Raw genomic sequence first — 13,179 nt, forward strand, 5'->3', positions numbered from 1 at the left:
GTATCTCTGATGAGAGCAGTTTCAGTTGAATGATGAGGTTTGGCTTTCAAGTCAGATTGCACATGATTTAGAAGCAAGTGAGAAGAAAGGAAGTATAGATACCACATAAAGGTTTTGAACAATACACACACACATACACACACACACACACACACACATATGACAAAACACTGGGGATCAGTGAAGGGTTTTTGTTTTTTACAGATGGGAGAAACTTATATGGGTTTGTAGTCTGAAAGGGATGAGCCAATAGGTAGAACGAAATTAAATATTGGGGTGGAAGGGGGAGGAATCTTGTGAGGATAATCTGCCAGAAAAGAAAATATAAGGGCATGGGATCAGAAGTACAAGTAAAGGAGTCTGCCTTGGTAAAGAAAAGGGCCCTGTTGTCACTAAAAACTTAAGTAAAGGAAGAGAGAATGGGGGATGATGTCAAGGAGATATTGAATAAGGGAGAAGAGGGAGTTCATGTTGAATGACCTCTCATTTCTTGGTGAAGTATGAGGAAGATCCTCAGATGAGAGGATAGTGTGGGTGGCATAAGGAGAGGAAAAAAAGATTTAGAATAGCTTCAGTGAGGAATTTTCTAGAAAGTCAATTAAAAGTAGGAGGATTGCCTTGCTGCGGTGAAGGCCTGGCTGAGATGAGATAAAAAAGTTTGCAGTGGACTCAATTAGTACCCCTATATGACTTCCATTAGAAACATTGTGAATAGATAGGAATTTTAGTTTTTTTGCATCTGAAAGATAGGAGGAAAAATTTAAGTATGTCCACTCCCCACCCCTTAAGGCAAAGGAAGGGAAGAAACTGTGCTTAGTAGATAAGCAGGTGTATTGCCAAAGCTCACTGGCATTCGGAAAGGTTCTTAACTGGCTGCATCTGTGGAACAGGTGAATGAATTCAGTCCATAGCCCAGGCATGCAAATACTAAATCGTCAGGAGGGAGGAGGAAGATAGCATTCTCTTGGTAGACAATGAGGAAGTGGAACATTGTAGGATGGGCTCCAGTCTTAGAGGTGACTATGAACGCTAAGCTAGGCCCTAAACTAGATGAATACCTTAGAAACTTAAGTAACTTTTAATCTGTGCTGGATGGAATCTCGTGCACTTGCTTCTGAATACCTTATCCCGGTGTGTTATTTTTGGATTAATGGTCTCTTTTGCTTTGTTAGTAAATATCTTTGCTTAAACCTAGGATGACTCAGGTGTGATAAAAGAGAGCAAGAGGATGCTAAAATAAATGTCAGCAGAACGATGGGAGGGGTAAAAAGGTTAGGTACAAAAGACCCTGCAAACCAAGCAGACTCGAGGACCAGGAAGGTCAAGGGAGCTTGGTGCTTTGAGTTAATGGTTAGAGATCAGTGAAATTTAAAAGTTAGTAAAGGAGAAAGGCCTGGGACCAAAAGTAGTGAGTACACCAAGATTTCTTTCTTCATCAAGGCCAAAGGATAAAGCTTTTACCTCCTGAACATCTTACTCTCTGACTCCCCCCACCCAAAATCACTGTGTTATTGGCTACCACTTCCACCTTGATATTCACATCTTTCTTGGTTTCTTTATCACTGTTCTTTTTCTCTTTTCTTTCTTTCTTTCTGTCTCTTTTCTTTTGCTGACTCTTCTTTCTTCTCCTGCCCATAAAATGTCGGCATTCAATTCAATTCCACAAATACTGTGTACAAGCCTTGTACTAGGGATACAGAGACAAAAACAAAGCAGTACCTGTCATTGGTTCTCCAGGGACCCTTTTAAGGCCAGCTACATCGTACATGGATAGAAAGCTAGGCCTGGGTTCGAGGCCAAGGAGCGAGGGGAGAGGGTGTTTCTGGAGCACAGCCAGCCGGTCGAGGGCCGGTGACCTTGAGCAAGGGATGAGCGAGCGCCCCCAGGGCTCACTCCCTGCTCCAGCTGCTCCTGCTCACTGCCACCCCTCCCTCCCGTGCCCAGATCTGGGCAGGGTCTGGTGGCTGAGAACCCTAGGAGGAGCCCTGAGGAGGGCATTGGCTGCCTCTGCAGTGCTGCCCTCTTCCACTTGGGCATGTGTCAGGCAGCATCTTGCAGCTCCCAAAGGGATGGAGCCCGTGGTCCCTGAGGCCATTAGCCTGACCTTCCTCCCTTTCTGATTCATCATCTGCCTAAGGAGATGGAAGAAAAAGAGAGATGTGGTCAAGCCCCCTCGGCACTCTTCAGTTAAAGTTCACACTTTCTCAGAAGCAAGGAAGAAGGGGACGATGGTCCTGGGTTTTGGACCTTTTTTTTTGGTATCCAGCACTTTAGCAGTAAGAGATAATGGCAAAATAAACTGAGGCATAAAGAGTTGTTTTTCTACTGAAAACAGGATTTTTGGAGGTTTTTATTACTGCTATTTCCAGCCTCTTCTCTGAGATAAATCATGGCCCCTAGAGACCGAGGTGAACCCCCACCAATCCCAGAAAGGAGGCTACATTCTTCCTCATAGGGGAAGGGTGGGGAGCTTCTGAGGCCACCGCTTCCTGGAAAATAAAAACATGAGTTGCATGCCATGGAGAGGTGACAAGACCAAAGCAGAATCATTGGGATTGCCCCAGCCAGCAACTCCCCTCCCAATCTACCATGAGAAGCAGCGCTGGGAGCTGTGTTGAGCTCCACACACTCAACAACGTCTTCCAAGACAGCAATGCTTTCACTCAGGAAACACTACAGGAGATCTTCCAGAGGCTGTCTCCAAAGACCGTGGTGATGTCTCACAAGAAGAGCATGCTGGGAAATGGGAACTACGATGTGAATGTTACTGGGGCAGCCCTTCAGACCCAAAGCTACGAAGCAGTTTGGTGGGACAGCAAAGGGGTGTCGGTGGTGTTGCCCTCCCCTCTAGCCTCTGCTGGGGCCTGTTGAAGCTTCCGCTCAAAAAGCAGCATTGGATCTGTGTCCGAGAAGTGGGAGGCACCTACTACCACCTTGGCTCAAAGCTCAAGGTGCCCAAGTGGATTGGAGAGGAGAGTGAGCTCAGGAAAATTTTGAAACATCAGCTCTGAGGAAAGAACGAGCTGCTGCTTGTGGTCCCAGAAGAGGTGGAGGTCCACCAGAGTTAGAAGACAGAAGTCTAATCCAGCTTGGCCTTTCTTTGCCTCTCCTCCTCCCTGCCTCCCCTCTCCCGGAGAGCCTTCGTTATCTGGCGGCCTCTGCCACCATAGGTCTCTCCCTCTCCTGCCCCCACATCTTGTTGAGTTTGTCCTTCCCAGACTTGACAATGCAATAGGTCAGCTGGGAGGAGAGCCGCTTGTTCCTGGAGAAGGAAGGAAGTGAGGATGTGGTCCAAGTTCCCCTGGGCTTGCTCTCAGAGCAGAGGAGGAGAAAGGATGGTCCTAGCGTTGACTTTCTCCTTCCATGTAGAGGTCATACGTTGGACTTGACACAACCCTTGCAGGAGTTAACCACCCCTTGCCCCTGATCTGGAGATGCTGCCTCCACTTTCCCTTTCAAGTCAAACTAATGGGTCTGAAGAGACTCACATAGCCCAGATGACTGGCTTAGAGGGCCAAAAGCATAGGGATCTCTCAGAAAATCATCTTCATAACCTTACTTAACAATGGTACTGCATGCTGAATGACTCCAACCCTCAGCCCCACCTTAACTGAGAGTATATCACTAAAGGAAAGGAGTATTTTTCAAAAGGAAAGTTTCTTCAAATTGGGTATTAGTTGAATTCTGCTGGGTTTAGGAGGGGCAAGGGTGGGGTAGCTACACATACACTAAGTGAGGGTGTGGCCTGGCCTTGGGTGGCTGGTTTTGTGAAGTCCCCACCATTTCACTACATTTTGCGGAAGTCAGGGGGAGGACATTGTAGTAGGAAGGGAAGTGGACATCTTCAATTTAAACCCCAAGTGTCTCAAGAGAATGAGCTGAAAACATTCTTTTATACAGGGATTTTAGTAGCTGAGGACTAGAATGACATGAAAAGTGTTGGGAGCCAGCAGAAGGACTGGGAACAGAGGCAGCTCCAAGAGCCGGAGCCCTCAAATCAGGTGGCATGAGCTTTGTGGGTCATGGCCTTTGACAAGGTAGCTCAGGAATGATCCTTTTCAGGCGACCACTTTTCTCTTATAACTCTGGAACATGAAGAGCAGAAGGCAAGTAATGGTGATTTGGCTCCTCTGACCCCGATCATCTGAGCACAGTTGTGGCTACTATGGAAACAAAGGCACGGGAGTCACCTGTTTGCCTATTGATGATGGTGCTGACGGGTAAGAGCAGCACAAAGGGCAGACTTCTCTTCAGCAGCAGAACTAGGACCATAGGACAAGCCTGTGCAGGCCTAGCTGGCCTGAACAATCAGTAGTGTTCTCCCACCTGTGACTGGAGCACCTGTTTACCAGCACTCTTCTGCACACTTACCTACAATCCAACAAGGCCATTTTTTTAAGCTGAATGATGGCGGCCAGAAAGCAGTTCCTGCATCATACTCTCCCAGCACCTGGTCACAATGTCTCCTGCACAGTTTTCCGTACTAGACTTGCTGCTTGGCCCCTGAGGAGCTCTTTACCCCTTTCAGATGACATTTCATTCACCACCACAGCCAGAAGATCCAGCCAACTTTGGTGGGCTATAGGAGGAGCTCTGTCCATGACAGCAAGCCATTTCCTGGGAAGGAAATGGAAGATCCATGTAAATGGCACAAGAGGCCATGGAATCCACAAGCCAATGAAATATGCAAAGATGCTTTGCAAAGATGCTTTACAAACATTTCAGGGCTGGTTTCTCTGTTCATATCCAACTCTGGTGCTCAGGAACAGGGACCCATGCTGATGCCCAAGGGCATGGAGACTCCTATCCCTATAAGGAAGGGGGTTCCCCCAGCCTTATTGCCCATCAGTGGACAACCATAGGCTGTTTATTTTTCTTGCTTCCCTTTCTCCCTTTTGTTGGCCCTGTGCTGGGTTTATTTACAGAGAATGTATTTTGTTTGATATTTTTAAAAAATGGAAAACTTTTCACATATAAATCCCCCCCCCAAAAAAAGGATGCTGGACCTGGAACCAGGGAGACCTGAGTTCGAATCCAGCCTCATACACTTAATAGCTGTGTGGTTCTGGACAAGTCATTTAGCCTTTGTCTGCCTCAGTTTCCTCATCTGCAAAATAGGGTTAAAAATAGCACCTACCTCCCAAGGTTGTGAAAATTAAACGAGATAATAATTATAAAGTGCTTAGCAAGTACCTGGAACATAGCCTTTAATAAATGTTCTTTCCTCCCTTCCTTTTTCCTCCTACATTCTTTCTTACAGTGAGTTCATCTACTTCATCACCTACTACCTCTTTGTGAATCATTCCCAAATCTCTATTTCAAACCTTGATCTTTATTTCTAACCTATGATCTTGATTTCTAAGGTTGATTCCAAGCTTCATAACTATATGTCAAATAATTTTCCAGCTACCTCAAACTTAAGATATAAAAAGACTAACTCATCTTCCTCCTCCCTCTCCCAGGAAAAAAAAAAAGGTACTGCCCCTGCTCTTGACTACCTGATGCTAATGGCACCATTATCCTACTACTCAGTTAGCTGTTTAAAATCTCAGTGTCCTTTTCCACTCATCTTTGCCCTTGCCTTTCATATCCAATCAGTTGCCAAGGTGCTGTCAATTTTCCTTCAGCAACATTCATTAATTCCATTCTCTCACCTCCCTACCTTAATTTGGGAGCTTTTTACCTCTTTCTTGCATTTTTGTAGTTGTTTCTATGCTTCCTGTCTTTCTCTTTCTAATATATCTTACACACTAAATGTCAATCATATTCCTAAAACATAGCTCTGATGAAAGACTTGAAGGGACCTTCAGAGATCATAAATCATCAATTTGAAAGAAAGAAAGAGAAAGAAAAAGAAAGAAAACTGAGGACTATTCCTCATTGCCTATAGATTAAAGTCTAAACTCCTTTTCCTGGCACTCAGGGTTCTCCATGGTTTGGTTCAAACTACTGTTTCATCTTTATCTACAGTTTATCAACCTGTGTTCTATGGTGTTAGACTACTAATTATTTCCAAAATGTACCCCACACATTGCCACATTCTTACCTTTGCCCAAATTGTTGACTTTATATGTAATAACTTATTTTATCTCTACTACCTCCTTCACCCTATCAAAGCACTGCCAATTCTACCCTTTTCAAGGCCAAGCTCAATTCCATGTTCTCCACAAAGCCTTTCCTAATTCTTCCTCTTGCATCTAAAGCAAAAAGTAATCCCCTCCCCCCCACTCTCTCTCTCTCCTTTAAACTCCCAAAGTACTCAATTTGTACTTCTCTTATTATCATACTTCTATATTCTGCTATGTATTTTGGTTATGAAAAATCACAGGCTATTATAAGTGGAAGAAACCTCTGACATTCAATTTCTTCATTTACAATTTTTTAAAGTTTTATTGAGGTGTTTTATTTTTACATTACTCACATTTATATATTACTCCTACTTCCTGAAACATCACTTATAACAAAGTAAAACTGATAACGTAGTGATCTCATCTGAAATCACATGCAACATTTCATGCCTATGGAACAAATGCACAACTCTAATGTATGGTTAGCTCAAATTTTCAGGTAGGTCACCTTGGGGGAGGGAGTCAGAAAGTGAGTGATAGGAGAAAAACAAGGGGTAGAGAGAAGGAAGATTGATATTACCTAAGATCTCAAGAAGAAGAGAACTCAAAGATTTTGAACATAAAAGATAAATCAACAGAGAAAGCATTAACAATACATGGAAATATAGCCTCCAAATCTAGTAAAGAAGTCCAAGGGTCTATGAATAAATACTTCAAAATAAAGAATGCTTAATGAAACAGAAGACCTGTGGAATTTAACACACTGTTCCTGAATGGCTCAAAAGAGAAATGAAAATTTTGAGAGCAGAATTTATGGCCCGCATAGACACTTACTAGCTGTGTGACCCTGGGCAAGTCACTTAACCTTGTTTCCTTATCTATAAAATGAGCTGGAAATGGCAAACCACTCCACTATCTTTGCCAAGAAAACCCCAAATGGGATCATAAAGACTCAGACCTGACTGAAAAAAAGACTGAATAACAACAATAGCAAAAAATAATGAACAATTAGAAAAACTGGAATCTGCACTGGCAAATCTTACCAAATAAATAAGAGAGAACAACAGATTGGAAATGCAACTATATATAAGTAAAGGACAATCTAGAAGAAGAGAAGCAAAAATTAAAAAGAAAATATGTTTACTATGGAAGCAAAATATACTGATCTTGAAAATACACAGAGACAACCTAAAGATCATAGGTCTCCCAGGACATGATAGAACATAAAAACCTTAACAGCATAATACAGGAAATAAAAGAGCACTGGCCAGAACTTCTGAACATACAAAGTGAAATACCAATTGGAAAAAATTCACAGATTACCTCCAGAAGGAAAAAAGGGGGGGAAGGGAGATTGTAAATGCCAAGACATAAAGTGGCTAAATTTACCAATTCAATTCAGAAACAACAAGTTCTGTAAGCAATCAGGAGAAAGACTTTCAAATACAACAGAATGGAAATTCAAATAACATAAGACTATTCTGTACCCACTAGAAAATGCAATAAGAAATGAAATAATGTGTTCTGAAGAGCAATGGACCTCAGAATGCACCCTTGGGTGACCTACCTTCAAAACTGAGCTTAACCACACTGAAAAAAAAAAGATAGATTTTCAATAATAAAGAGACACTTGAAATACTCTTAGAAAAAAAAAGAACTGAAAAGATTATCTGTTACCAAACAACAGAAATGGAGGAGAAAATAAATATAGAGGTCAATAAGACAACAACAGAGTGACAGTAGAGACATCAGTGAAAAAAAACTTCCTTCTAAATGTGCACAAGGAGACAAGTGAAGGCAGAGGGCTAGTGGATATAATAGTGACAAGACAGATATAGGGCATTATGGACAGAATCTGGCAATACCCTACCACCCACAGGTAAATCAATGTTTTTTGTTTGTTTTGTTTTAATGACACTACATTATAACATGGGAGGGTACGTGAAAGGGGGGTGTGAAGGAGTAGTCAGAGAGGAATGTGTGATGAGTCCAGAGCAAAATGAGGGCCAGAAATTAGGGAAGGTGACTCCTGTAGGCTCAGGAAGAGACAAGCCTTCAGGAGAATTGCTCATAAGAAACACATGTAAAAAACAGAGACATACATAAAAAACAAGTGAAAAGAAAAGCAGGAGTTATATATACATATTCTCTAACAGATACACACTATCTGACAAAGCAAAAACAAACATTCAGAAAATAAAAAGGGATAAATAAGGAAACTAGATTATGCTGAAAGGAGCCATTGAGGACAAATCAGTAGAAGTAACAAATTTATATACTCCACATGCCTTAGCATCTAAATTCATAAAGGAAACATTATCTGATCTACAAGAAGACATAGACATTAACACAATTATGACAGGAGACTTCAATATTCCTGTTTCAGTTTTGAATAAGTCAAACAGAAAGATAAACAAAAGGGAAAATATAGACCTAAACAAATTGCTGGAAAAGTTAGAATTAAAAGACTTATAGGACCTTTTACCTGAGATAATAAAAGAATATACATGTTTCTCAGCATCACATGGAAATTTTACATGTACTAGTAACCATATACTAGGGCACAGAGATATTGCAAGCAAATATAAAAAGGCAAAAACAGTAAATTCATCCTTTACAGATGATCACAATGCAATAAAAATAGTAATTGGTTCAGGGATCACAAAGAAAAGATACAGATCCAAATGGAAACTTAACAATGAAATCCCAAATAATAAATGGGTCAAAAATATGTCATAAAAAATAATAGAAAATTATAATAATGTCAAAGAAAATTATAATAATGAGACAACATGCAAAAATTTCTGGGATGCTGCTAAATTAGTCCTCAGGGGAAAATTTATATCCCTACAAATATACATTAACAACATAGTAAAAGAGAGGAATAAAACTGAACATGCATTTTAAGAAATTAGAAAGCCAACAAGTAAACAAGCCTAAAATAAACACAAAAAAGAAGATAATAAAAATGAGAGGAGAAATAGACAAATTAAAAACATGAGAAATACAAATGATAAATAAAACTTTTAAAAAATTAATAAAATTAATTTTTAAAAAACCTTAGCTAATCTGATTTTTAAAAGAGTAGAAAATCAAATCAATAAAACAACATATGAGCAAGGTCAAATCACAGCAAAACCAGAAGAAATAAAAATAATAATCAGAACATATTATACAACCATATGCTAACAAACTGAGAACAAAAAGAAATAGAGGAATACGTTCAAAATTATGAAGTATCCATACTATCAGAAGACCGGATAGAGATCTTAAATTAAGCAATGTCAGAAAAAGAATTAGATCTAGTTGTAATTGCCAAAGGAAAAAAAAACTTCTGGTCCTGATGGATTAATAGGATGTCAATCAAACTTTTAAAGAACAGTTAATACCCATACTTTACAAATTGTACTCAAAAATTGAGAAAGAAAGCACCCCACTAGAATTCTTTTATGAGAAAAATATAGTCCTAATACTTAAACCAAGGAAAGATAAAACACAGAAGGAAAACTATAGGCCAGTATCATTAATGAACACTGACTCAAAAAATTTTTAACAAAATCCTATCAAACAACTATGGCAATTTATCCAAGAAATCATTCATCATGATCAGGTGAAATTTATATCAGAGATAAAAGGATGGATAAACATTAGAAAAGCAATCAACATAATTCATCACATTAAAAACCAAAACATCCAAAACCACATAATTATCTCAACAGATGTAGAAAAAAGCCTTTGAAAAAGTACACACTTTTATGCTAAAAACCTACAAAGTATCAGTATAGTGGGACCTTTTTTAAAAATAACAGAAAATGGATCCATCTAAAACCAAAAGCTAGCATCATATGCATTAGGGCTACACTACAACCTTTTCCAATAAATACAGAAGTGAAGCAAGTATGCTCACTTTCCCCACTATTATTCGATATAGTTTAGAAATGCTAGCAATAACAATGAGAGAAGAGAAAATAATTAAAGACATAAAGACAGATAAAGAGAAAAAAAAGCTCCTTATTTGTAGGTGATATGACAGTTTACTTGGAAAATCCTAGAGAATCAACAAAGATACTAATTGAGACAATTAACAGCTTCCACAAAATTACAGGCTATAAAATAAATCCTCAAAAATCAACAGCATTTCTATATAGCAATAACAAAATACAAGTAGTGGCAAAGAATTGGAAATTGAGGGCATGCCCATGTAACTGTGACATGCATAAAATATCTGAGGAGCAAAAAATATAGTCTTCTGGAAAATCACTCTCCTTAAAAGCACTTAAAGGAGCTTATCAATGCTGAGCAGAGGAGAGCCAGGAGTCAGCTGTGAAAGCTCACCCCTTACTGGGTGGACTACTTCCTGACAAGTAGTGACTAGCAAGGGGGTTATAATAGGTGCCATGACAGCCTATTACCAAAGCCATAGAACACAAAAAGGAAGAAATAGGAAAATTAGCCGAACAATTTAACCCTTGGGTAGCTTGGAGATGAGCGAATCCTTTTTGAAATTGCGGTGCTAGAAGATAGACACAGCCATTCCAAAGAGCACTATTGACAGCCAGGTGAAAGCATGGCTGAACAACTAAAATGGAATGTTGTTATTTGACCTTCATTTTTGAAGAGGACCAATGACATCTTGGGGCATCTTGACTTACCTGTGAACTGGATTTAAGTGAGGCAGAGCTGCACAAAATCATCAACCTCACTCAAAGTTCAGTGGAAAGATAAAAGTTAAGATGATGGCTGGGAAGCAGTGGATGACCTTGGCATCTGTGATGCCTAATGAGGCTCCAAGCACTCTGCCAGCACCTATTTCAGCCACCATCATGACCAATGGAACAAATTGTTTTCATCCACCCATTCTGCTGGGAGAAATCTTCACATGTTTAGGGTAGGCATCCCTCTATCTCTTGACAGGTCTGAGGCCCATTGGTTACCCTCAACTTGGTTTAGCCCATCACCAAGATGGTTTACTAGGTGTGGCTGATGTGTATACCACAACTTTTTGGAGCCGCAGGTGAGAGTTGAATGCCAAGTGGATGAGAAGCCCTGGAAAGGTCAGGCTCTCACACTGGAGTTGCTAGTCCTCCCATTAACGGAATAGAATCAGAATGAACCAGTAGAAAAGCCTTGGAAGACATTAATCTCCAGCATGGTAAGTGAAGCTTTCTGATGATTCAGAGAAGATCTAGAAGACTTCTGCTGGTTTATCACCTGGTGATGCACAAGCCAATGTTGGGGTAACCATGGGGCAAAAGATTAGTTCAGCCAGGAAATCTCTTAGAAGGTCATAGAATGGCCGTGTACCCATGTCCTGAAAGGTAAAATATGAACTTATCTTCTGGGTGCCATATGACTTATGGGAGAATAATTATTGGAAGAATATTTAGCTGTAAACTAAAAGATATTTAGGTTCTCTATAGTATTTGAAAATATAAAACTTTGGCCTCATTTCTAAAATATATAGAGAACTGAGTCAAATTTATAAGAATACAAGTCATTCCCCAATTGATAAATGGTCAAAGGATGTGAACAGGCAGTTTTCAGAGGAAGAAACTAAAGCTATCTATAGTCATATGAAAAATGCTCTAAATCACTATTGATTAGAGAAATGCAAGTGAAAATGACTCTTAGGTACCACATTACACCTATCAGATTGGCTAACATGACAAAAGAGGAAAATGATAAATGTTGGAGAAGATGTGGGAAAATTGGAACACTAATGCATTGTTGGTGGAGTTGTGAACTGACAACCATTCTGGAGATCAATTTGGAATTTTGTTTAAAGGGCTATAAAATTGTGAATACCCTTTGACCCAGCAATACCACTTCTGGGTCTGTATGCCAAAGAGATAAAAACAGGAAAAGGACCCACATGTACAAAAATATTTATAGCAGCTCTTTTTTTGTAGTGGCAAAGAATTGGATAATTGAGGGCATGCCCATCAATGGGGAATGGCTGAACAAGTTGTGGTATATGAATGTAATGGAATACTATTGTGCTATGAGAAATGATGAGCAGGCAGACTTCAGAAAAACCTGGAAAGACTTATATGAACTGATGCTGAGTGAAATGAGCAGAACCAGGAGAACACTGTACATAGTAACAGCCACATTGTGTGATGGCTAACTTTCACAGACTTGGCTCTTCTCAGCCATGTAAGGATCTAAGACAGCTCCAAAAGACTCATGATGGAAAATACTATCCACATCCAGAGAAAGAACTATGGAGTCTGAATGCAGATAAAAACATACTATTTGCTCTCCTTTTCTTTTGTTGTTTTGTTTTGTTTCTTCTTTCTTGTGGTTCCTCCCATTAGTTCTAATGCTTCTTTTCATCATGACTAATGTGAAAATATGTTTAATATGAATGTACAAGTAAAGCCTTTATCAGATTGCACACTGTCTTGGGGAGGGAGGAGAGCGAAGGGGAGAAAATGTTAAACTCAAAATCTTATGGAAGCAAATGTTGAAAACTAAAAATAAATAAATAAATTATAAAAAAAGAAAAAGAAAAGAAAATATGAAGCTTTGGGGTGGACATGAGAAAGCAATTCCCCTAAGGAATCTTGCAACTCAGTGTCTCTGCCTTCAGTCTCTATCTTCTTTAAGTTCATCTTATATGCAACTGTGAAATGAATCTTCCTAATGTAAAAATATGATCCTGTCATTCCATGGCTTAAAAACCTGCAATGACTTTGCTATCCTGTCTACTACACTCCTTAACACAGCATAACATTGAACGTAACATAGCACTGAAGGTCTTCTACAGTCTGACTCCAAACTACCTTTCCAATCTTATCTATATTTTTCCTTTCATACCCTATGCCCTAGCCAGATAAGACTACTCATCATATTCCAAATACATACTATCTCTCATACCATCTTTGCCACCTCCTCCCTCTTATTCATGCTGTTTCCTATGCCAAGACTGACTTCTACCTTCCATTTTTAAAAAATTCATTTCGTCTAATCCATCCTTCAAGGTCCCAGTTTAAATGCTACTTTTTTTATGAAACCTTCCCTGATCTACACCCTCAATTAAAAATCCTACAGCATTTAGTACTTCACATTTATACCTATCCAGTTTTCATTTGTTTTAGTGTTTATGTTT

General features: G+C 39.7%; 1 pseudogene; it reads left to right on the forward strand.

Annotated features, from left to right (window-relative positions):
• Positions 1-2,504: 2,504 nt before the first annotated feature.
• LOC114046153 lies at positions 2,505-3,083 on the forward strand (annotated as a pseudogene).
• The last annotated feature ends 10,096 nt before the right edge of the window (positions 3,084-13,179 follow it).

Source organism: Vombatus ursinus, unplaced genomic scaffold, assembly GCF_900497805.2.
Source record: "Vombatus ursinus unplaced genomic scaffold, bare-nosed wombat genome assembly UNPS02014781.1, whole genome shotgun sequence".
In the NCBI taxonomy this organism is placed as follows: domain Eukaryota; kingdom Metazoa; phylum Chordata; class Mammalia; order Diprotodontia; family Vombatidae; genus Vombatus; species Vombatus ursinus.